This window comes from Bubalus bubalis, chromosome 8 (assembly GCF_019923935.1).
Source record: "Bubalus bubalis isolate 160015118507 breed Murrah chromosome 8, NDDB_SH_1, whole genome shotgun sequence".
NCBI classification, from domain to species: Eukaryota; Metazoa; Chordata; class Mammalia; order Artiodactyla; family Bovidae; genus Bubalus; species Bubalus bubalis.
This window is the reverse complement of record NC_059164.1, coordinates 96110742-96137810: the sequence shown is the minus strand read 5'-3', so window position 1 is coordinate 96137810 and position 27069 is coordinate 96110742. Positions and strand designations below refer to the sequence as shown.

Here is a 27069-nt window from a genome sequence, read left to right as displayed (position 1 = left end):
CATCCATCCATTTATGGCTGTCCTGAGTGGTTTCCTTTGTGTAGTTAAAAATCGCTTGGGTTGGATACTGCCTCCCTGGAAGGGATTGTTTAATTCTTTCTACACCTCCTATCCTTTGTCTGCTCTTGTACAATCTATAGATGACTTACAAAGCTGTGAAATTTGCACCAGCCTCCTTTTCTCTATCAACTGTGAATACGGGTGTCAGAGGAAGAGCTGGGATCCTAGCTGGAGGTTCCCAAGCTTGACCAAGAGTCCCCTGTCAATATAGGTGCCCAAGTGGACTCAGATTTATAGGGCAGGACCTGGGCACGTGTCTTGTTGCTCAGCCCTCATTGTCAACAACTGATGATGGGATGAGAAAAGCAAGGCATCCTCCTCCTCTTACTGTTGCTCGGCAGCAGCCCTGTGATTGGAACAGCTTTGGTGTCAGCCCAGTGGCAGAAGGGCTGTTCATTGGTAGGCCAAGGCCTCGGTGCCTACATACATTTTCACACCTCTGTGTTGCATGATTATAAAAATCTGTATTGAACATGTTATGATGTCATAATCTTCCTGTTCTTGTGAGGATTCAAAGAAAGCATTCTTACCCTTCTCTCTTGTCCCTTCCCCCTTCATGCCACTTCATTCTTATTTGATCTTTGAGAAAAAAGCCATGGCTTTAGAGAGAGAAGACCTGACTTCTGAACTCTTCAACTAATGAGCCTTTGCTGTTCAGCCAGTCCCCTCAGTTTTGGGTGTCAGGTTCCTCCATTCCAGAATCAACATGGTGTTTTCCTTTTAACTTCCTTGGCAGGATCCCATGAGCTAGTGAGTACACAGTCCCTTTGTAAAAATGTAACGCTATAGGTTTTGATTCCCACAATGGCCAGATCAGTGTTTATCCTTAAAATGGGTCATCAGCAAGTATTCTAACAGACTGTAGACAGAAGATACTTTCCAGGTGGCACTAGTGATAAAGAACCTGCCTGCCAATGCAGGAGACATCAGAGACGTGGGTTCGATCCCTGGGTCGGGAAGATCCTCTGGAGAAGAAAATGACCATGCACTCGTCTGTTGTTGCCTGGAGAATCCCATGGACAGAGGAGCCTGGTGGGCTACAGTCCATAGGATTGCAAAGAGTCAGACACGCCTGAAGCAACTTACTTAGCACAGACAGTAAATTCTCAGAGTAATGACACATTCACATCACCTCTTTCTAAATTCTTCTCTTCTCTGCGCCACCCTGTGAGGCTGGCAGTCCATTCCTTGGTTCATTCCTGGGGAACTGGCCTTGTTTCCCCTGCAGTGAGTGTCTCATGGTGGAGACCCACCAGTCAGTAAGCACATGGAATTTCTCCTTGGCCTTGTCAGCGGTTTAATTCCAATCACGTTGTTAAAACGATATTTCACTACTTCTGTTTTTCCTAATTATCATGCAGATAAACAGTGGGGATCATGACATTAGAATAAGTGAGTGCCTTATGATTTTTGCCTCAGAAAGAGAAACTCTTGCTGCTTTTTCCCCCCCTTGAGCAGCGCAGCAGTAATAAATGAGCACGTCCAGAGGACTTTATGATAGATAGTTAATGGTGCTGCACCGCAGCCAACAGGCCTGTTTCCACAGCATCTGTCACAATTCAGAGTCATTAGCATACCTTTAATGGTTTCTTTTCAAAATAATTTCTACCAGGGCATTTAGAATACATCAAGGAAAAATATTGAGTTGTAGAAATGAGGAATTTTAAATGTAGACAAATGGTTTTCATTCTTGCAGATGTAATTTTGATAAAATCGAGAAACCACATAGCAACATACTGTACGGTCTTAACACAATGGACAGAACTTAATGTACTGCCTGGGAATTACTTTTTTCAGACATTTAAAACAGTTAATTAACAAAAAATTCACTTAATAAAGCTTAATTGAAAAAATGGTAGAGATTCTTAGCACGGTTGACGCCACCAGGAGCCTTCTCCTGGTGTGGGTTTGCACTGTCCACTGGTTGCCTTTCACACTCTGTTTTGCAATCAATCATGGAATCAATGCTTTTCTCATTTTAGAAGATGAAAAATGTCTTGTCAGGTGTAAGTCATTTTTACATAATATTGGTAAATACTAGGCTTGTTTGTTTATTTAGCTGTGAGGGGGAAATCTCCAGAGAAGGAAATTAAGCCATCTTTTCCCTGAAATGTCAAGGGCAGGTGAGAAGAGATCTTTATTAGATTTTAAAATATGAATGCATTTACGATGACATATGTCTTTAAAAAACAATTACTTTCTTTTCTTTTTAAATGTGAATGCCAATGTATATTTTAGGATGTGTACCTTGCTTTATGAATAATAGTTCCTTATATTTATAAAGTGCATCTGCTTTAGACCTATTTTCATACTTTTTTCATTCTTTTTTTAAAAAGTATTTTTTCATATTAAAATGTCTACAGGAGGACTGTCACAGGGTGTGTATTACCCCATTTCCCAAAACCACTTTGAGAACCTCTAAGAGGAAACTGATACTTCCCTGGTAACTCAGAGTCTTTCCCCTGTGGCTTAGTTGGTAAAGAATCTGCATGCAGTGCAGGAGACCTGGGTTCAGTCCCTGGGTTGCGAAGATCCCCTGGAGAAGGGAAAGGCTGCCTACTCTAAGATTCTGGCCTGGAGAATGCCATGGATTGTATAGTCCAAGGGGTCGCAGAGTTGGACACGACTGAGTGGCTTTCACTTCGCTGTGGCTCAGTCAGTAGAGAATCCGCCTGCAATGTAAGAGACCCGAGTTCTATCCCTGAGTCGGGAAATGGCAGTGCACTCCAGTATTCTTGCCTGGAGAATTCCATGGACAGAGAAGCCTTGCAGGCTACAGGCCATGGTATCGCAAGAGTCGGAAACAACTGAGCAACAAAACCACCGCCACCACAAGAGGAAATTGGATATGGTCCAGTTTATACAGCTGACAGTTGGAATGACCAGGGCTTCTGACTTGTGTTTTTTAAGCTCTTTTCTGGAATATTGTTTTGGCTATTCTGTACTTCTCTGGAATGATTTTTGTATCCTCACTGATACAGAAATTTCCACACATCAGTTTTAACACCTTTTTGGGAGAGACCTTGTTTTTTTAAGTATCCTTTTCTTGGTGCTTAGGAATCAAATAGTTTGATTTTTTTAAAAGGTCTTAGGACACATCTGATTAACTCTAGAATCTGAGGTTTTTAAAAATTTATTTCAAGTATTGACACTGTATGAAGTCATTTATTCTCATTGTTGCTGATTATTTTTAATTGGACTAATTAAAATTTAGAGTCAGTTGACTGAATTGGAGAAAGGTATTCATTTCTGAGTACATTTCATATGTTTTTGCATTCTGTAACAATTGCTGTTGTATTAAGATATAGACTATAAAGATGGAAGTTGCAGTTTTTTTTTTTTTAATTCTTTTTAAAAAAAAATTTTAACTGGAGGCTAATTACTTTACAGGGCACCCCACTCCAATACTCTTGCCTGGCAAATCCCATGGATGGAGGAACCTGGTAGGCTGCAATCCATGGGGTCACTAAGAGTCGGACATGACTGAGCGACTTCACTTTGACTTTTCACTTTCATGCATTGGAGAAGGAAATGGCAACCCACTCCAGTATTCTTGCCTGGAGAATCCCAGGGATGGGGGAGCCTGGTGGGCTGCCGTCTGTGGGGTCGCACAGAGTCGGACACGACTGAAGCGACTTAGCAGCAGCAGCAGCAATTACTTTACATTATTGTGGTGGTTTTGCCATACATCCACATGAATGAGCCATGGTGTACATGTGTTCCCCATTCTGACCCTCCCTCCCACCTCCCTGCCCATCCCATCTCTCAGGGTCATCCCAGTGCACCAGCCCTGAGCACCCTGCCTCATACATCGAACCTGGACTGGCGATCTATTTCACATATGTTAATATACACGTTTCAATGCTATTCTCTTAAATCATCCCACCCGCAGCTTCTCCCACAGAGTCCAACAGTCAATTCTTTACATCTGTGTCTCTTTTGCTGTCTTACATATAGGGTCATCATTACCATCATTCTAAATTCCATATATATGCATTAATTTTTAAACTTTATATCAGTATTTGCGTATGGTTGGTTCTTATCCATAGGGTCCGGGAAAGCTGATTTTCACATTCTTGTTTCAGACAACAGGACAGAGTAGGGGGAGAAGGAAGATAGGGATGTATCCTTTCTCTTCTGGATGAGTTCTGGCTTCCCAGGTGGCGTCAGTGGAAAAGAATCTGCCTGCCAGTGCAGGAGTTGCAAAAGACGTGAGTTTGATCCTTAGGTTGGGAAGATTCTCTGGAGAAGGAACCCATTCTCTGGCAACCCACTCCAGTATTCTTGCCTGGGAAATCCCATGGACGAGGAGCCTGATGGGCTACCGTCCCTCAGTCGTAGAAGAGTCAGAAGCAGCTGAGCACACGTGCCCTCTTGCACTGGAAGGTAACACTTGCCACCTTTGCTTGCAGTCTCTTGGTCACACCTTGGTTACCCTCCACACCCAGCATCAAGGGAAGTTAGGAAGGGGTTTTTTCCTCTCTCTAGGATGATAATGAGCTAAACATCAGAGCCCTTATTATGGGTAAAGGTGAGATGGATATTATGAGGGGTTATAAATCTGCCAAAATTGCATGGTTTTCCAAAGTGGTAGTTGAGCTTTCTGATGCAAAGTCAATTTAAAAAATATTTAGATATTTAACATTTCTTGACAACTCCTTTGCGATTATAAATCATATTGACTTTTTGATTATATATATTCATTTGAAAACACCAAATTCTATTCTTGCCCTGATATTGTGGTGATAAAAAGTTGTCAGTAAAATCTGGAATCTTTAAATAAATTTTGAAAAGGGGTGATGGACCAAATGGAATTCTAATTACTTGATTTCAACACATTTCTCTTTCATTTGAATCTTTCAAGAGAAAAGTGAAAAGCAACATTATCCTTCAGAAAATTCTTTCTCAGCATCTAAGCAGCCGTTTTTAATTACAGAAGATGTCGTCAAAATCTGTTTTGCCATTTTAAGGCTTTAGCTGTGAGAGTCAACTGTCAGTTGTGCAATGGAGGAAGAAAATCTTACACGGAAAAGCCATTTGTGTATTATGTTGAGTAGACACATATGTTATTTCAACATTGGTGGCTGATTTTCCATAGAAAATTTTTCTTCTTGAAGTTGTTGTCATTGGTCACGTAAACACAGAGGAGTCTCTGTTGTCAACCAGTTCATGCCTGTAGAAATATGACTCTAAAGAGAACTGTTCAAAAGTAAACCAAAACCATGCATGAAGTTCTTCCTTCTAAAGGAGTCTCCTTGGGAAGCCATTGCATTTATTTTCTTAGAAATGCTTTCTCCAAGTCCCTCTTCCTCTCTCTTTCCTCCCTCCTTTTCTTTCTTTCAGGAATTGCCTTTGAAAGCATACTTCTTTGCATATCCTCCGAAATATGACTCTTCATCAGTTGAGAATAGATTTGATTTTTTGAGAACAGCCAGAAGTCATTTGGAGTCAAGGCTGGTGGGTGATGAAACTGTAATAACATTTTTGCTTAGATACAAGGACTAACTACAAAGTAATGAGACCGATTCTATTGACTTTTTGGAAGGCTGACCAAAAAGGAAGTTCCAAAATAGGAACTCTCAGTCTGATGCTTATGTTGGTTAAAAAAGGAATCTTATTGTCTGGTAATGATATTAATGAAGTTTGTGTATGATTTATTCAGTCATTAATTTCTATATTTGCCCCTAACTCTTTTCTCCAGTGGCTGTGTTTTATGTCTGCCTGTGGGATCATTGTCACAGTTTTATTTTATGATGATAGTCCTTTCAAAGTTTGTACTTCTATCTGTATGTCATATTTGAAGTATAGTAATTGAATTGACATACACAGGAGGAAATCGAACTTTACTTAGTGTTTAATTATATAAATTGGCTACCTGATATTTTTTTCTTTTGGAGTTTAACATTTGAAAATTGGCAGTAAGATTTTTATGCTTCCCTTAAACACCATCATCATGTACATCCATATTATCAAATGCAATGATATTATTATAATTTCTTCAAATAAGTAGTATGTTTAGCACACTATCAACTTACATTGCTTGAGAACTATAACTTAGAAAAATAAATTGAGGTGTTCAGCAATTTCACTAAACATTTGAGTCTTTCTGTATCTGTTAAATATAAAGCTTAATGATATTTATTAGACTTGAAAAAATTTGTGATTCTCATTTCGATTTCTTTTGAACTTAAGCAGTTTCTTACTTTTTAAGGCTATAATTTAGAAAGTTTCTATTTTACATTCTTAATGTTGTTAGAGTTTTTGTTTTCTTTCCCCAAACTTCTTGTGTAAAGTTTCAAAAGAAGGGAAGGGCTACTGAATTTGCTTTGGAAGAAGGCAGACAGGCAGGAAAGAAAGAAAATAAATTAGTACAAAAGCTAAAAAGGCATGCTTAGATATTAAGAAGTACCTTTTATTTCTGGTTATTTGAGCTACATGGTTTATTTTATTTTTGATGAATAAAGTTAATGCCTTTGACTATTATAAAACATAGTAAGTTTAAAGCACTTGTACTGATTAGCCATACATATAAGAAAGTAATCTTATTAGGATGTTCTTTTGTCTACTTACTTTAAAAAAGCATATTTTACATAAAAGCAACAATTTTCATTACATTTTCTAATATTGTAACAGAATGGTATGTCTTATAAGTAAATACTCATTAGTTCGTGTTTTGAGAAGGCATAAAAGTTATGCTTGTTCAGCAGAAAGAATGCTGATTCATGAACTTTTTTGGTAAAACAGACAACTGTGAAAACTCAGTGGCTTTGTAAAATTTTTAGATGGTATAAAAGTTACTGTGGATTTGAGTGTTTAAAAAAACAAATAGACAATATATAGAATTTGGATATTCTCACTAAAGATATTACACTGGGAATTTGTTCATTAATTCATCTGTTCATTTGATAAAATGTCTATCAGGCTATATTCAGTAATAGAGATGGAAGTTTGCATTAAAATAGACTCCTATCCCTTGGGAACTCAGTCTGAAATATACCAGTTTTCACTCTGCTTTTATATTTATAAAATAGGAATATAAGACTAATCATTCTGAATCAAAAAATTCCTGGGGTTAAATCTCAATGACCAGTAACAAAAACAGATTGAATATTTGTCATTCTCAATTGAGTGAAGCCCCAAATGACACGAGAGTCCAGTGTCGACATGGTTTATCAGCCATACTAATACAGTCACAGGAAGAGACTAAGTGATGTCCCAGCCCTAGGGCTCTAAAATGGAACAGTTTTTATTCTACAGGTACTGGGCCAGGCACTGTTTTTCACCAGATCAGGTACATTCACAGGTATTGAGATGCTCTTGAATGTCTCATGTTCTCTTCCAAAATAGGAGGAATAAAAAAGGCCAATTAAAGATTTAAAATTATTCCCCTCTGGTTAACTGAGCATTTCCTATCAAGACCAAATTTAGTAATCATCAACTTGATTTTTAAAAAAATGTTGAATGTAATAATAATGTATCTAGTTTTTAGTTCAGTTTATATTTATTAAATGGATGTTTGGATATTGTGTGCCTGCAGATGGTTCTGTTTATCATTTTCTATAAAAGTGTTTATATGACCTTTGTAAATTTGCCCTCTGAAGGTTATGCCAGTGTTTATTAGTATAATTGCTAACTGATGTTTCTTGGTGCAGATTGTGGTGGTGTTTCAAACAGTTCAGAAAATCTTATGCACGCTTTTTGTGTGTATCATGCCAGTGGTCTGCATTTTAGTTGATCTTGAGTATTTATTTAAGTAGATTGTCTTTTTAAAAAGTTCTTATAAAGCAAAATTCTATTAATGTGAGTTGAGTTTGTGTAAATGAGAGTTACACAAATGTTTGCTAACTCTTTATATTAATGTTATCTTTTCAGCTTGCTTTTTGCTTGTATTTTGGGGGGTCTTTCCCCTTTTCTTACTTTCTATATATCACTTTTAAAAGTAAAGTCACTTGGGGTCATTTGATCACATAGGAGTTACTTTAACTTGTAGTAAAGAACAAAATCATTTTAATACTTGGCAAGCCATTGTTGTGTGTGTGTTTGTGTGTTTAGAGTTGGGTATCAGTTCAGTTCAGTTGCTCAGCCGTGTCTGACTCTGGTATCCTATGGACTGCAGCACACCAGGCTTCCCTGTCCCATCACCAACTCCTAGAGCTTGCTGAAACTCATGTCCATTGAGTTGGTGATACCATCTAATCATCTCATCCTCTGTTGTCCACTTCTCCTCCTACGTTCAATCTTTCGAAGCATCAGGGTCCTTTCCAGTGAGTCAGTTCTTCGCATCAGGTGGCCAAAGTATTGGAGTTTCAGCTTCAGCATCAGTCCTTTCAATGAATATTCAGGACTCATTTCCTTTAGGATGGACTGGTTGGATCTCCTTGCAGTCCTAGGGACTCTCAAGAGTCTTCTCCAACACTACAGTTCAAAAACATCAATTCTTCGGCTCTCAGCTTTCTTTACAGTCCAACTCTCACATCCACACATGACCACAGGAAAAACCATAGCCTTGACTAGACAGACCTTTATTGGCAAAGTAATGTCTCTGCTTTTCAATATGCTATCTAGGTTGGTCATAACTTTTCTTTCAAGGAGTTAGCATCTTTTAATTTTATGGCTGCAGTCACCGTCTGCAGTGATTTTGGAGCCCCCCAAAATAGTCTGACACTGTTTCCACTGTTTCCCCATCTATTTGCCATGAAGTGATGGGACCAGATGCCATGATCTTCATTTTCTGAATGTTGAGTTTTAAGCCAACTTTTTCACTCTCCTCTTTCACTTGCATCAAGAGGCTTTTGAGTTCCTCTTCACTTTCTGCCATAAGGGTGGTGTCATCTGCATATCTGAGGTTATTGATTTTTCTCCTGGCAATCTTGATTCCAGCTTGTGCTTCATCCAGCCCAGCATTTCTCATGATGTATTCTGCATGTAAGTTAAATAAGCAGGGTGACAATATACAGCCTTGACGTACTCCTTTCCTTATTTGGAACCAGTTTGTTGTTTCATGTCCAGTTCTAACTGTTGCTTCCTGACCTGCATACACATTTCTCAAGATTTATTTGAATAGGTTTATTTCTACTTTTTGTGTTTTCAAATCTTTAACAATGGCATTTTTAAGCAGTCTTGTATTTATTTTGGCATATGGTATCACGTTAGGTTTTTCTCGAAAGTTTTGCCAGTGTTTGTTTTTTAAATAATTTATCCATTCTCCTTAGAGGTATCTTTTTTTTTTTTTTAATACCAATTTCTGATGTAGAAATAAGGCTGTTTCTGGTACTTGAATTCTGTAGATTTACACTTAAAAAAAAAGTTTGTCAGGGCAATTCCCCAGTGATTGCTATTAATTTTAAAAATTTCTTAACTGATATAATATCATATGTAATATATAGTACAATAACATCTATTCTTCAAAATGAACATGAGTTTCTTTTTGATAAGCATTTGAACACTCAGCCCTTTGGTTATTTGTGCATTGCAATACCTTTATACAGTATTTGGAATGTATGTGTAAATAGGAATTTTGTGCTTCTATGATTACTTTAAATACCAGGTAGTTTATTCTTTAAAGCATCTATTCATGCTTATATCTTATCCTTTCTCCTTATCTCATTGTTTGTTTGAGTCCCTTTCTGTCTATTTGCTTTCAAATCCTTTATTACTCTTGCATAGTTGCTTGCTTTGTAATCCTTGCAGCCAATCAGATGCCTAGTGGTAGATAGGACATGTAAGGTGGATTTTGCTATTTATAAGTAACATGAGTGTGTTATTTATTGAAGTCGACCTATGGACTTCATTTAGATTACTCTTCCTGTTTTCATTATGACCAGAGCGAATTAGTTGTTTGCTTTTTCAGAGGACGTTTATGTCATATGTTTTTCTTTCTTCGTGTTTTATGGATGTTGTCATATAGTATTTTCAAGTCTATAATACTGGTCTAGATCCTATCATCTCTTTAGTTCTTTGGTGTATTTCATATAGATACCTTCTTTTAATAAGAAAAAACGCACTGGAGAAACTGTCTAAAAATTCTTATAATGTACAAAGGCACAGGATTCAGTGATGTGAAATTACAGTGGGTTCTTCAGTATTTTCAGAAAATTGCAATTATTAACCCTGAGAGTAATTTTTTTTTTCTTAACGTGTAGTTGGTGGGGAACACTTTAGTAAATTGATGCTTCTGTCAGAAGTCTAGATGAGTAGGATCCGGGCTCTTTCTGGATGTGCCGTTAAGAACCCTGCAACTTTTACTAACTGTAAAAAAAGGAGTCTATTTTATACTCCATTAAACTGTTACACATCATAAATAATTTATATCAGGCTTATTCCCATCTGTATCAAGTATGATAAACTAGTCACTGTAAAGATTTTTTAAAATGATTATAATAGTATTCCTTTCTTCTGCATTTTCCCTCTCCCAGTCTCTCTTCTCATTGGAAAGAACTGTATGATCTTGAGTGGTCCCAGCTAGGCCTAGAACTGTGATCAGGATCCACTCAGGACATTTCAGGAAGTCAGATGACTCAGGGTGCTCCCCTGCTCACTGAATACGTATAACTTTGGCCACAGTCAGTCTTCCTGCATCTCAGTTTCCTTCTCTTTCAGCCCAACATAGGCACTTCCAAGGAGTTTTTGAGAATTCAGAGATATATGAAAGTGCTTTGTAAACTGTGTGAACTCTGTAAAATGGACCATAAAGAAGGCTGCAGTAAGTGACATGAAGGTTGCTCCATCGTGTCGTACCGGTTGTGACCGCATGGACTGTGGCCTGCCAGGCTCCTCTGTCCATGGAACTCTCCAGGCAAGAATACTGGAGTGGGTAGACATTTTCTTCTCCAGGGGATCTTGCCCCACCCAGGGATCGAACCCATGACTCCTGCGTTGGCAGGTGGGTTCTTTACTACTGAGCCACCAAGGAAGCCCATTAAGGAGAATAGAAGATAAGAAATAAGGAGGTAATGGTTGAAGACATGGGATGTCAAATTCAAATCTGTCAGTGGAATAGAGCCTCCTGTCCTGCAGCCTAGGAGTAGCTCTAATGGTGAGTGGCTGACAGTCTTAGAGGGTGTGCTTTGAAGAGGATAAGGCAAGCCGTGGTTGAGAGCTGAAGTGTAGTCATGCTGGGCAGCAGGGAGAGTCTTGGTGGAGCACAGAGGAGGAAGAAGCTGCAGCCATGCCAGGGACTAGCCTTGTACGAAGGCTCTAAGAAATACGGTACCTTGTTTTAAATTCAGTCTTCAAGAATGACTTTGAATCTGAGAATTGTTGTTGCAAGCAGGGAACTTAGCCACTGCTTCTGTTAGATATAGTCACAGGTTTGACGACAGAGTTCAAAGAACTGCTGCTCTGCCATAGCCTTTCTGGTATATATGAACATGCAGATCCTAATGCCTGAGCAGTTAGCATCATGTAAGAATGGATAAGAACAAGCAAGCCTTAAAGTAAGGCACCTGTAAGATTGAGAACCATCAGGTGTAAATAATTTGAGAAGCCATCGAGGAAGTGGCTTCTTTGGTTATACTGGAACTTGGATCTTCTGTGTGGAGTCTGGGGTCTAAGATTTCCCCTGCTCTCTTCTACTAGAAATGGAAACTGACCGGGTGAATAAAGCAGTACTTTAGTTCCATTTCTGAGTAATAAGAATAATAGTACCATTTTCTTTTCTCCTTATGCCCACATTCCTAACTTTACTGACATCCATTGAATATATTTCTTAACCAGTTTGGTTATTCTGCCATCCCCTCAGTGATCCTTGGAAGATACAGCAAACTCTTGTATGTGTGTATGTGCCAAACTGCTTCAGTTGTATCCAACTCTTAGCGACCCTATAGACTACAGCTTGCCAGACTCCTCTGTCTATGGGATTCTGCAGGCAAGGATACTGGAGTGGGTTACAATGTCCTGCTCCAGGGGATCTTCCCAACCCAGGGATCTAATCCGTGTCTCTTATGTCTCCTGCATTGGAAGGTGGGTTATTTACTACTAGCGCCACCCGGGAAGCCTGGAACAAACTCTTAAGCTGAAGTAAGAAATGGGATCTGTGACATTAGAGGTGTCAGTATTAATCGTGGGAGAAATGACTGCTAAAAAACATTGAAGGAGGGGACAAAATATAAACAGTGGGGACTGTATTAAATTACTCCAGTGATGAGTATTCCTAATAACGGTCTTGATTCGTCTGTAAAACAAAACCCTAAATTCAACAGCATGTCACTATGCTTTCCATTCGGTTGCCTATAAAGGAAACAGGGAAATGAAATACTCAGAGGAAAGATTTCCCTTACAGATGGCCACAGATGTAATCAGGGATTTAGGATGCATGAAGAGATAAGCCTCAGTTATGTAGAACATGCACTTACGTGGAGCAGTTTATTTCCCAGGGATGCCAGATAATTGAGTTACACCTAAAATCTTGACCCGTCTAAGACACACATGTACATGTCTAGTTTCAGTGAGCTGAGAGGTGTTAAATGGTTTGAAAACTGTAATTAAATAGCTGAAATTGTGCTGCAAAATCACTATCAGCATCTCCTTATTGTAGTATTTCAGCGTTAAGTGCTAAAATTTAACCCGAGTAGCTGTGACTAATCTAGTCTTTATTAGTAACACATTCAAATTAAGAGGTGTGTGTTCCTGTTGGTGTACTTTCTCATTAGCACTAGTACTGCTAATGGGAGTGACACACGTGTGTTTTTGCCTGTCACTTACACCTTTTAGATGGCTAGCTCCTTAGAGAAGGCAGTGTTCCCTGCGATACATTTACAGAGCTTGTGTTTAATAGTTTCCTCAAAAGAGAATATGTCCATGGGGACTGTTTATTAGTTGATGGGCTCTGGGGAAAAGAGTTTGAATTAATCAATTTGAACCATAGAGGAAATCATGATGGCAATTAATATAAATGAGAGTATTACACACTCATTCGTTCCTATAGACCTTTCAGGCTCTTTTCTCCTCTTACTTGTTATGAGATTTCAAGGTTTTTTCCCCCAGACTCTTGGCTTTGATGCTTGAGTGGCCTGTCTTTATTCCTCTCCTCCAAATCCTCCTGATTGTTCAAAGGACTCCTTAATGTTCAAGAGAGTGACTGAACAGTTCTTAGTATTTAAAACGATGTAAAGCCATCTTCTTTTCGTGAATACTCAGTAAGGGCTAGTATGTTTGGTTTTTGTATTCTCTCCAACCACCTTAGCACATACTCTGGGGTTGGTTGATTGGATTTTTAGTGTGAGATATCCAGAGTGGGATCTCTTCAGGGAATGTTTGCTGCTACCCGGCGTCTGCAGCTCCCATGACACACTCTCCTCACACACACACACTTACAATTTATTCCTCTCCCCCCACTCCATACCTATTATGAACAGTGGTTGTCACACAGATGTACACACGCACACACACTCCCTCCTCCACTTCTCTCATTCACACTCGTTGCCCCCCTCACACACCCCGTGGAACAGTAGCCAGGCAGTTCTCCCAGCTGCAGCTCTCCTCGGGGCTCCTTCTGTCTTCTCAGGGCTCAGAGATCTGAATTTTCTGCCTGGAGAGCCTTCTCCAGACACTCACTGGGGCCGCAAGTGTGCACAGACAGAGGAGGAGCCCTGTCATTCTGGCCTGTACGCATAGCTTCCTGGTATTCCTGTTTCTGGTCAACATGCATGTTTCCTTAGAGACAGTGTTACGAGGAGTGATTAGGGTTACCTAGGACATTTTCAAGGCTGTACAGTTCAGCTGTATTATGAATTCAGTTACAACTTGTCTAGACAGCTTTGGGACCTAAGACATTGGTTTCCCAAAACCAAATTCCAAATGACCTTTGGGAACAGCACATTTCTAAATTGTGTACTGTCTATATTTCTGACTCAAATTATTTACTCTCATCCTGGAAATAGATGAGTCAAGTCTGTGGTGTAGCAGAGAAAGAAAGAAAATGTTCAGATCAAGAAATGAGAATGAATCCTTGCTCTTAGTAGTTTTATATTCTTGGGTGTGAGCCCAAATATTTCTGCCTGTTAAACAGAGGTGATAAATAGACACAGTAACTTATTTCCCAGGACATTTTAGGAGATAATGTACATGCAGGTGTCTGTAACTTGACAAAAAGGAATGTAAACAAAAAGTACAACTATTTCATAGTTGGAAACATAGAAAACAGCTATATTTTGCAGGTCTCCAAAATATAAATTTTAAATTGTTGAGGAATTTGCTAAGACTTTTTTTTTTTTACTTCTGCCACCTTATAACATCACTGTTATATTATTTTTAAGTAATACCGATTTTTAATGAGTTTATTTTCTTAATAGCAATAGGTTGTAGGTAAAACACCTTACAGTAACAAAGTACTTGGATAAGGCACGTCCTTTGATAGACAGAAGATCAGTCAGTCTCTGTATGTGACACAGTTCAGAAATAGCAGCCACCGTATTAAATCTAATCAGTAACAGTGTTCACTGATTACAGAAGCTGGTTTATATGTTGGGTAAATCGTTTGTAAGTGTTGGATTTTGTTCACTGACGTAGCATATGCCAGCCACAGAATCAGCATAAGGTTTGCTAAAAGCTTTCATCAGTAGCTTGAAGTAGGCACTGCTGCCTGATATTTCAGTCAGTGTGGAAAGGCAGGTAATGACATTATGAATACGTTTACAATGCAGGCCAATTTCTTCTAAAATGCATGTAAGTATTACTTTACCAGGACTCTCTGAAATATGATTTATTTAATGCATTTCAGCCCCCATAATATTAAGATATAATTGAGATGAGAAGTAAAAAAAAAAAAAAAAAAAGATTGCATGCAGTCAGTATGGTATGTGAATCTTAGACTAAATTGCTTGTAATTTCAAAGGCACTTAAAGGAATTGTGAAATTTATATAATGCATTCTTATATTTAGAAAAGGTTATAAGAACAATAGTCCAGTTATTTTAGTATTTCAGTCCTAAAGATAGGACTCTCTGAATTGCTATTAAGCATTTCAGATAGCCATACAGTGAGCAGATCAAAATCTTTCTGTGTCCAGTTCTCATTAAATAATTTTTGTGAATTTTCCCTATAAACCTCTTATATTTAGCCAAGTAGTTGAGCAGCATATAATTTCTATGAAGGCCATAATCTAGTTTTTACCAACCATATGACCGGATGCATGACAACAATGTAAACTTTGCCAACACGTTTAGAAGGGATTCAGTTAAATGGTACTTGGAGTTTTGATGATTATTGCTTTGAAAAGACTGAAAATCACAGGTCTTGGCTTTATAGTTTAATTACTTGCTTAACAATTGCTAGTGATTCACTGAATCACAAGGCTTCCAAACAAATGAGATCAGTAACTGCTGCCATGCCTGAACAACTCCAATTTTCTTGACAATGGCTACCAAACTGTGTTTAGCCTAATATAAACTGTTAGTCTAACAGCAAGCAATAGGGATTTCAAGCGTGCCATCGATGAGAAGCCAGTGGATTGAGCGCTTTACCAGCAGTGACACTCGTGTCAAGCATAACTTGAGCGTATTTCATCAAGACCAGTTGGAGAAGCAAATATAGTAATTATCCACATCCTGTTTTGATACTGGATTTGGTAATAATTGGTGCTGTCTAGCTTTCCAGAGCATCTAATTAATAATTGTTCTTAAGAACACAGAATGTGTTTGAATAAAACTAGGAAACAGGGCAAGCTGGAGATCCTCCATACTTTTACGGGCTGGAGTCAGAACCACTGGTGGCACCTTAAAAGAAGACCGCGCTGTAGGCAGAGATCCAGGTGTCCTGGTGGGAAGGTTGAATTTGCCTTTATTGGCCTGTGCCGCTTTCTTCACTGTGTCTTAACGTTGTGGCATTTCCATGAGTACGTTGCTCCTCCATCTTGCCCTTTAGCGATGACAGGATCTTTATTTCAAATGGATTTTTCCAGAGTTAGATGAATTCCTCAGTTTTTATGTATGTAGCTACCACAGTTTTTGCTCACACAAGAATCATCTTACCCCACTTCTTTAGTATTACACCATGGAAATGATGGAAAAGAAACAGGTCAGTCTGCATTTAAGCAGTGGTAATAGCGCCCACTGTCGTAACTGAGTGCTTACTCGCCAGGGAGTGTGCCAAGAAGTCCACATACATCATATTAAATTATTGCAGCATTAGGTGGTGATATTAGTGTCCCTATGATAGGAATAATGGAGGCTTAGAGAAATTAAAAAATTTACCCAGAGTCACTCAGTAGACAGTTTGGCTTCAGACCCATACTCTAGGCTACTGTGCCAATACCACCTCTTTAGTGTAAATATGAACTCTTACTTTAAATGTGAACATGACTTATTCACGTGAGACACTGTATGAAATATGCTCCTTCTTGACATAGATGGGTATTTTAAAAGTTTTATTTAAATGATGACCCACATTAATGCCTTTTGCATTATGACCTGGTGCACACACACATGTTAATTGAAACATAAATAATACCGCTTGTGGTTCATCCTATTATTTTCTGCTTTCATATTTTGTATTTTTACTTTCTTTTCATTTTTCAAAATGCTGGTTGTGACATACCAAGATGATTTCACAGTCCACTGATAGGTAGCAGCCGACAGTTTGAAAATCATGGAGAACCAGTTCTGGCCTTGGGGGTTCATGCTGGTTGGTGGAATCTGTGTTCTGCTGGTTTGACTCTTGCTAAGATGCTGCCTCAGGAACTTACACTTCTAATTTTGTTACTTTTCTAATTTTGTGAGACCTCAAGTAGTTTCGCCAGTAGGCATTTGTGAGTGATTGAATTCTGTGGATGGATTAATACCTTTCCTGAGGCTCAGAGAGTTTCTCCTTTGCTATTTTATCATGGTCCTTTGGGGGTCCCATGGAGTTTAGATTATAGGGTTTTTCTCCAAATTTGACCTTCCAGAGGCCGTCTTCCTTTCCTTCTGCAGGGCAAGCGGGTTCATTATGGCAGTTGAAGGACAGTGAAGGCGAAGCAGCTTCTTTCCCCAGCTCTCTCTTCCATTTTGTCTCGTGTTCTGCAGGACAGAGTGCTGGGTGGGTTTACAGTAGAGCTGAGATGATGCAAAGTGTCCCTCGTCTTCACCTTTCTGCACCCTTCGTCGGGCAGACCTCCCTAAGCACTGGCCAGCAAGCTGGAGGGAGGTTGTTACCCAACTTGTCTTTGCCCCACACCAGCTGGCAGCATTGGACTGGGGCCACCTAGCACCCTCTGGACCTGAGAGGTCCGTGCCATCTCATCCCATCCCTCCTGGGGTTGAAGTGTATGCCCTGTGCTGGAGGAAAAGGCAGACAGTAAATAGCAAATAGATACGTAAATACGTTTATTTTCCAAATGCAGTAAGTATATGAGACACAGAGATGTAGAGTCAGATGCTAGAGAGTTGTGACTGCAGCATCTCTTCACTTGTTTGAGCCCCACAGCCAGGGTGATTGGTTTCCTCGGGACTGCAGAGCCTCTAAAGAGATCCAGAATGTGTGAGTCAGGGCCATGATAAGATTTTCATTTGTGAGAGGCCTATGACTCAAGAGGACAGTGTTACAAGGGATAGGTCCAATGATGCTTGTAGAGACATTGATGTTATTCGGAAACTTGTTTAAAGTGCTGCCTCTCTGGTCCAGCTTGGACCTGCTGAAGCAGAATCTGCAATTGAACAAGGTCTCAGGGTAAGTCCTTCTGCAAAGTAAAGTGTGAGAAGTACTGCTAGAGTAATAGCTCTCAACTCCTGCAGAGTTGGACATGGTAAGTCAGCTCCCAGTGAAGTGACATGTGACCAAACCTACAAGGGTGGAAGGTTCAAATCTCGTGGAAACCATCATTTGCCCAGTGAGTGTGCGCATGCGTGCTCAGTCGCGTCAGTTGTGTCTGACTCTGCAACCCCATGGACCCCCCTGTAGCCCACCAGGCTCCCTTGTCCATGGGATTCTCCAGGCAAGAATACTGGAGTGGGTTGCCATTTCTGCCTCCAGTGGATTTTCCTGACCCAGGGATCAAACCCATGTTTCCTGTGACTTCTGCATTGCAGGTGGATTCTTTACCACTGAGCAACCAAGGAAGCCCACTATGCCCAGTAAGGCTGTGTAAGTAACCTCTCTTGCTCCTTGATCCCTGTCTCTCCCTCCCTTCCCTCCCTAGGAAGGACCACCCATTATTCAGAAGTCCTGCAGGCACGCTCCAGGCCTTGCATGGATATTTCCAGCACCAGGCCTATTCTGTTTCCTTCCACTTGGACACCAAAGTTCTTCTGCTTATAGGTCTCTGTGCCAGGGATTCCCCTCATCCTCCTGTGCCTGAGTGAGTGATACACTTTGGGATTGCATGTGATCACTGGTTCAGCTGTGCTGTGAAAATTCTGAAATTACCTCTGGGAATTTTTGAGAGAGGGACCTACAGACCCAGGTGTGGGCCAAATCAAACTAGAGCCCTGTAGAAAAAAAAGTTGGGGGGGAAATCTCAATTCTCAAGACATAACTCCAAGCAAATGAAATCACCATCTTGACAGTGTGAGACCTAGCATTTTTTAGGACTCAGCATTTTTTTAAAGTTCTCAGGTAATTCCATAGGGCAGCCAAGACTGGCACCCTCCACTCTAGAGGAAAAATATCCTTAATGTTATTCAGTTCAGTTCAGTCGCTCAGTCATGTCCAACTCTTTGCAATCCCATGAACAGCAGCATGCCAGGCCTCCCTGTCCATCAACAACTCCCAGAGTCCACCCAAACCCATATCCATTGAGTCGGTGATGCCATCCAACTGTCTCATCCTCTGTCGTCTCCTTCTCCTCCTGCCCTCCATCTTTCCTAGCATCAGGGTCTTTTCAAATGAGTCAGCTCTTTGCATCAGGTGGCCAAAGTATTGGAGTTTCAGCTTCAACTTCCAATGAACACCCAGGACTGATCTCCTTTAGGATGGACTGGTTGGATCTCCTTGCAGTCCAAGGGACTCTCAAGAGTCTTCTCCAACACCACAGTTCAAAAGCATCAATTCTTTGGCGCTCAGCTTTCTTTATAGTCCAACTCTCACATCCATACATGACCACTAGAAAAACCATAGCCTTGACTAGATGGACCTTTGTTGACAAAGTAATGTCTCTGCTTTTGAATATGCTATCTAGGTTGGTCATAACTTTCTTTCCAAGGAGTAAGCGTCTTTTAATTTCACAGCTACAATCACCATCTGCAGTGATTTTGGAGCCCAGAAAAATAAAGTCAGTCACTGTTTCCACTGTTTCCCAATCCATTTGCCAGGAAGTGATGGGACTGGATGCCATGATCTTCATTTTCTGAATGTTGAGCTTTAAGCCAACTTTTTCACTGTCCTTTTTCACTTTCATCAAGAGGCTCTTTAGTTCTTCACTTTCTGCCATAAGGGTGGTGTCATCTGCATATCTGAGGTTACTGATATTTCTCCTGGCAATCTTGATTCCAGCTTGTGCTTCTCCCAGCCCAGCGTTTCTCATGATGTACTCTGCATAGAAGTTAAATAAGCAGGGTGACAATATACAGCCTTGAGGCCTTAAAATATTTTAGAAGCTATTTAAGATAGAAGGGCTTCCCTGGTGACTCAGTTGGTAAAGAATCTGCCTGCAATGCAGGAGCTCGGGGTTTGATCCCTGGGTTGGCAAGATCCCCTGGAGAAGGGAATGGCTAGCCACTCCAGGATTCTTGCTGGAGAATTCCATGGACAGAGGAGCCTGTTGGGCTACAGTCCATGGGGTCGCAAAGAGTCAGACACAACTCAGTGGCTTTCACTTTCACTCTGTGATAGATACTGTGATTCACACTGTCGATCTTTGGCACATACCCTGTGCACGTGTGTGTATGTCCAGCATACTGCTTACACCTTTCGAATTGCTTGGTCCTGTGTTTGTAAAGCTATGGCAGAACTGACAGCAACAGAACAGAGTTGCCAGAGTTGAATTTGAGTCACCACCATGAGACTGACATCAGATCCTGTGGCAAATGTGGTGCAACAGATGTGACTCAATTGGTAAATGAATAATAGCATTTTTTTTAAATTAAAAAAATAACAGTTCCTTTTAAACTTTAGGACATTTTGGCCTGTCTTGTCATCTGAGACCTGCTAATCTACGTTTGTGAAACTGATCAAGACCTATTCTGAAAGGGACACCTATAATCCCAAACCCTTCCACACGCTGGGAGATTTCTGTGTCTATCTTACTTTTGCTTTAGTTTTTCCAGATGACACAGAGCAGCAGGAATCAGCCGAGAGTCCCTCAAAGTCAGAAGATGAAATGGAATTAGAGAAGGTATTCTGAGGTAGGAAACAATGATTAGATAAAGGGATGACTCAAAGGGAAAGATCTCCAGATCCTTAGATTTTGCAAAGTTTGATAACCTGGGGCGATAAGCTATGGTTTGGGAGAAACCCGAGTGGAAAAATTGAAAGGAGGTCCCTAAAATTTTGTAGGATGGCAGAAAGAGAAATTTTAGCTGAAAAGGTTTGCGTGTTAATTCTTGATTTGAAATATTGTCCTCCCAGCACTTTGATGCACATCTGTCAGTGACTTGCCTTTGACGTTCAGACTCTGTGTGAGCTGGCTTAACCTGAGAATCCTGCCTTAAAGGGAACAGCTGGGGTTGGCTGGTTCGGTGGTCGTGCGTGACCATGATTGGCTCCCAAGGTGCGTTGGCCAATCGGCAGCTCCTTCCGGGATAGAGACCCAGGGCAGCGCCTCTGCTGCTGCTGCTGCTGCTCAGTGTCTGCAGGTCTTTGACAAGTGAACAATAAAATGTACCGTTTGATTGCAGACTGTCTTGCTTCTTTGCCCCATCCCTCCTGCAATCTTTCTTTTTCATGTCACATTACATGAGGAGCTTTTCACCTCTCTTTCCTGCCCCTGGGTTCCAGTGTTCATTGGTCCCTCTCACCGAACCTGTGCTCTAATTGGCAAAACTGGAGCCTGGTGGCGGCAGCCCACTCTTTCCGTTTCCTAATTGGTGTCAGGGGCAGCTGGTGAAGCCAAGCCACGCTGGATTGACTGATAGCTTGGCTGCTGTGACTGTCAAGCTTCCGTCTGACCAAAAAGTTTATTACGTTTGAAACTAAAAATTAAAATGTTAAATATATCTGACAGTGTTCACAGTGGGTCTGAAATTAAGGAGAACTTTCCGTGTTAACTGAAGGTCCCTTGGCTTTGCAACTCAAAATTTTGTTTTCTTTCTGACTGACAGTGGACTCTTTTCTTGCTTTTATGATATGTTGTAAAGCTGCATTGTATTTCCCACCACCTGTAGCACACAGGGTTTCTTCTTTTTAGAAGTGTTGCAGACATGATGTTAAATGTGAGTGCTTAGGGTGGCGATCAGGGTGGCATTGAAGACACTCTTATGGAACTTAAAATTTACAAGCTCGGTTACGTGGGTCAGTGAGAAGGTATTGTTCTGTTAAAAGTGAATTATAAGAGCAAGAAGGTACAAATTCTTTTTCAAAAGCTATTTCATTTAATTGACATTTATGTTGAAGATATGAGGGGGCATTTAGGCATTTGAGTATAATATGGTCGTTTACCCAAATTAATGCCACAGTTACAGAAGGCTACAACATGCTGCGTTTTAAAATCTAGTTTTAATACTTTGATTAGCATATTATATTCCAGTGTAATAAAACAAAGTAGTCATCTTAAAGAGATCACATATTACCAGAGAGCAAACCTCTCTTATGTTTTTGTCTCATCTAATTCCTGTAGCCAGTATGAAATAATTTCTAGCAGCATTTCTTATGTAGAAAGAGGATTTGAGTCATTCTTTATGGGCACACATTGTGTAAAATGTTATAATAATACCATCTTTCATTTGTTTGCATTGTACTGGTTTTCCAAAGAACTGTCATATGCATCGTTTCACTTGGTCCTTTGAACATCCCAAAGTTAAGAAGTACTATTTTACATTTGATGGTTGAGGGGACTGAGAATCAAAAAGTTCAATAACTTAATGGAAATCACTCCTACCACATGTGACTGATTCATGACATGAACCAACCCTCTTGACTCCAGATCTGTTGCTTTCCCACTGTAACGTGCTGCCCTCTACATGTGGAATTTTAATGCTTTGAAGGTTACAAAGATGATTCCAGCTCTCTCGGTCTTAAATACTAGTTTGGAAGATTGGCAGCATTCACAGATAGAAACACAGAATACTAAAGAGCTGAAGGAGTAATTCAAGCTCTGAAAGTGGGGTTGGCCATAGAGGTGATGAGGAGGGGAAGTTGCCATGGTTTCTTAGAAGAGTGAGTATCCAAACTGGACCTTGAACAAGGGAGGGGCATAGGGATTTGGAGGGTGTTTGGCATACAGAGTAAGAGAGCAGCTGGAACAAAAAAGTACAGAGATGGGAGAAAGACATAGGTTCTGTTTTGGGATGTTGAATAAAGGGATGTAGTGAAAACGGGGGTGCTGCGTAAAAATGCACTAATAATGGTTGGCAGACATGGAATGCAGAGAACAGCCGAACTGCCACTCTCATGACCATGCTGGGGACAGATTATAGGTAGGAGAGAAGGGTGACATCTGTTAGGAATGTGGTGCAGCCTTCCCAGGAAGGGGAAGCTGTTTGAAATAGGGGACTGTTCATTGGCAGTCAGAGAGAGATTGTATTTGGTAGATGTTCCTGAGGTCAGAGACAGATTAGAAATAAGGGGGTTTGAAAGGAGAAATGAACTGGGCCCCACCATAAAGCTTTTTTAGTCCAGCTTTGAAGACTTGGAGAAGGAAATGGCACCCCACTCCAGTACTGTTGCCTGGAAAATCCCATGGATGGAGGAGCCTGGCAGGCTACAGTCCATGGGGTCGTGAAGGGTCGGACACGACTGAGCGACTTCACTTTCACTTGCACTTGAAGACTGGCAAGAATCACATTCCAGTGTAATAAACTTCCAATTTAAGGAACCAGCAAATCAGCAATTCAAAGAGTATACACGAGTTAAGGGCCCAAGTAACTGGGTGAGGCTTCTTCTTGTTTTATTAGTTCTTCACAGAAGCAGACCCAAGGTTCTGTGGTCATTACCTCTATCATGGAGGAAGCAGTCTGCCATGCTAGTGACAGTCAGAACCAGAGCTTCTCTGACTTCCTTCCTATAGGAAGCTGGGCAAGACGCCCTCTCAGCCCTCTACCGATGGGGCAAGAAGAAAGCTCTCCTGAGTCTGGTCTTGTGCTCTGTCCCCTGCTGTCTCGCTGGCTCTGACCTGGGCCAGGGCATGAAAGGTCGCTGCCATTTGAAGCTCAGTGACGGCTTTTGACTAGGTTGCTGACAAGTGGTGTTCAGGTTGCTAGATTTGAAGGACCTCCAAGGTATCCACGTGGATCTATTAATTCAGTAAATTGGAAACATAGGTCTGGAACTGGGGCAGGCAAACAAGGGTGGAGAGAGTTCAGGAATCCTTCTCCAAGAGGTGAAGATCTCAGAAGAAGTGAGATCTCCAAGGAATAGAATGGAGGGAAGAGAAAAGAGGGCAGAGATGATTTTGGAAACCCTCACCTAAGCGGCAGGTGGGCTTCCCTGATAGCTCAGTTGGTAAAGAATCCGCTTGCAATGCAGGAGACCCTGGTTTGATTCCTGGGTCGGGAAGATCCACTGGAGAAGGAATAGGCTACCCACTCTAGTATTCTTGGGCTTCCCTTGTGGCTCAGTTGCTAAAGAATCTGCCTGCAATGTGGGAAACCTGGGTTCAATCCCTTGGTTGGGAAGAGCCTCTGGAGAAGGGAAAGGCTACCCACTCCAGTATTCTGGCCTGGAGAGTTCCATGGACTATATATAGCCCATGGGGTTGCAAAGAGTTGGACACGACTGCGCAATGTTCACTCACTCACTCGAGGCAGGTGGAGGACAGGTGGAGTTGCATTTGAGACTCCATAGGAGCTGGTAGCAGGGCAAGGCGAGAACGAGCAGCAGGCGCCACCAGGAGAGATTGGGGAGGCGAGGCAGTCAGTCAGAGACGCGCTTCCAGAAAGGGCTGGGGGAGGAACCCCAGTGGGAGGCCACTGAATTGGTGATTATTGATCCATAATAATATCATATTATGATATTTGTACACATAATCAAAAAGCACGTAGAAATCAGAACCCAGATTTCAGGTGGTTAAAGAAGAAGGAAGAAAGGGGATAGCTGAGGCAGTTACTATTCTTTCAAGATTTTATTCTTTGAAAGAAAGGTGGTAAAGAGTATGTACCTCGAAGAGTCAGCAGAATTTTTAGGAATTTTTCTTTAAAGACATTAATGTGTATGTGAGTTGAGGGGATGAATTTGATGGCAAAATAAGGATGAAAAATGCAAAAAAAAAGATGGTAATAATTGGGTGGAGCAAAATCTCAGAATTTTGGGAGTTCTGCTTTCAAGGGTAGAATTGAGGGTCTTTGGAAGGTGGGGAGGGAGGGGACTCTTTCTGTTCAGGGTGAGAGAAGGAGCAAAGGAGGGATGACTGTGGAGATTTAAGTGGGAGGGAGGGAGGTTTTCTAACGGCCTCCATTTTCTCAGTCGTAGGATTTCCTGACACTCGACGTTCTTCTGTGTAAATGCAGAGTCAGCCTGTTCTTTAGGAGGGGGACGGGGCACCCCAGGGTGACTAAGGTCAGATAATGGAGTTACCAGGCAGGTGCCTCCTCTGCTCCTCAGATGTTGACACCTCTCACCTGCCCTGGCTGCCCCCTGCCTGGCGCGTCTGTCCCAGCTTCGGCTTTCGCTCAGCTCTGCTGGACTTCTGTCAGTTCTTACCCTTTATTCTTGATTTCATTTCCTTCATGTGGCAGATCTTCCTTCTTGCCTGACCTGCCCTCCTCCTTAACAGGCCACCAACTGAGGACCTTAGCCTTGTCTTCCACTGGGACCTTGTTGGGGGGAGGGTGGGTTCTGGGATGTAACTGGTTTCTATGCTAAGAGCAAAGAAGACCAAGGTTGCCTTTGGGCTCCTCTTTTAACTGTATCAATCAATGTATTTGTTATATGAATAAGTGAATGTGTTAGAGGATCCTACAGGATGTGGGGTAGGTTAAGATACTTCTTGGGAAAGATGAGACCTTGTAAATAAATTAGAATGAAGTCTTAAAGATATCTGACAGATTTTGTTTTCCAGCAGATTAGTCTTTCTCACTGAAGCATACTTTTGAGTCTTATTTAAGGTTGAGTTCTTCCAGTGCTTCTGAAATCTGTTCTGACTTTCTGACAGTAGACGTGGACATCCAGTTCCAAGAATAGCCTTAAATTAAAGACTGTCAATTTTAAACAGTTTAATAGATATGTAAGTGATAGCTCTATTTTAAGTGTCTTTCATTTTTTGAAAAATAACGCTTGTTTTAGAAATTCAGGCTGTTTTAAACCAGTTGCTTCCTTGTAACTTGGCAACGGCCGTTAACCTATGCTAAACGGTCTGGGCAAGGTTCATCCTTACAAACTTGGAGGGTCTGAAGTTTGTTTCGAATTTGTTATGAATCACCAGCCTCTCCCATCTTCTACAGACTTGTGTAGATTGTTTCATTCCTACCTGTCTGGATTAGGAGCGGAGCTGGCTGGTGAGAAGTTAGAAATGAATACAGAGGTTCCAGAAACTTGGTTCCTGTGCACAGAAGGTCTCCCATTTAACTTCATTGTGGCTAATGAAGGCAGCTGAGGAAGGGACCAGAAGCATCAGTAGTTTGCAGAAAACTATGGTTTTCCATGAAACTGCTTGTTGATACTGCCTTTTAGGGAATGAGCTAACATCTGTTTCACAGGCTTGATTCTAGTAGGCTCTTAATTTAGTGGTTCTCATCCAGGGTTATGGATTTACATGTAATCTTGTGAAGACATGTTTCAATAACCAGTACTGCCTAAAGTTCTGTCATATTTTGGGTTCTGATCATTGCACCCATATCCATATAATATAGTTGCTTGTATAGACAGATCAGTAGAGATTCTTGATAAACAGGATGGACACTGATGTGGTATTAAAACAAAAACACTCAAGTATCAAAGATGCAGATGACAGTATATTCACGTACATCTCATTTGCTTGTCATAGCGTCCTTTGCAATTGGCATTCTTCCCTTTCAACCTCTCTGCTATCCACAGTCTCATCCACCCCCGTGACTCTAGCCATCAGCTGTAAACCAGCAACCCTTGCATCTAGTCAGGGCTGTAGTTTTCAGCATGTAACATTTAACCAGTCTTTTCTTTCCACTTGCCAACTTCCCGAGGACCTGATGTTCTCTTTCTCAGTGGGCGAGATGGCCATCCCCATCATAAATCCAGCTGTACTCCTTGCCTTCCCTCTCCCCTTTTCCAAACCCTGCTGATTCCATTTCCTTGTTACATTCAAACCTGCTGCCACAGACCTTCCCAGCCTTCCTGACATTTAGCCTATGTTTCTTTAGGTGTACCCCTGCATGCCTCTGGGTTCCACATTGCCACATTGGGGTGGCTTATCTGCAAGGACACTCTGCTGTGTCACTGCCACGCAGGAAGTTCAGCAGGGGCCTGCCACAGTCTCTAGGTCGGGCAGGAGCTTCAGTCTGGTACCGAGGGCTGTCTCCGTCCTCTGTCTGTGCTTGCTTCTGCTGCCTTATCTTTGACTGCTGCCATATTTCTAAGTGCATAGACCCTGCTGCCCAGAACCTCGGGCATGTTGCTCTTCCATGCTGCCATCCCTCCATGCCTTCATGCCTTAGCCTTAGAATATCCGTCTATATCTTTGCCACCTCTTTCTTGAGCCCCATCTTTTGGAAGCACTTTCGTCAGCATTTTCCATCCACTGTGGAGTTTTGTTTTCCTTCCTCTCTGTGCCTGCTCTGCTTCCCCAGTGGACAGAGAAGTCTTAGAGGACAGGTACATCTGTTTCTGCAGCACCTTGTACCCTATGTGGGACATACACCTTCGCAGGACATTTCACAAGTCTGAGTCGCTCACATTTTAAATAACTAAATGACTTATTCAGGGTTATAGGGCGAGGTTCAACTAGAAATAGTTCCAGGTCCAAAGTTCTTTTATTCTACTTCTGTATATGCTGTGTTTTTATTTTTTTAAAGTAAGTCGAGATATCTAACCA

At 41.1% G+C, this 27069-nt stretch overlaps 1 protein-coding gene across 2 annotated transcripts in view; it reads left to right on the top strand.

Moving 5' to 3' along the window:
* Positions 1 to 27069, top strand: part of CHCHD3 (coiled-coil-helix-coiled-coil-helix domain containing 3) — a 285897-nt gene that overhangs the window by 120378 nt on the left and 138450 nt on the right. The window lies entirely within an intron of this gene.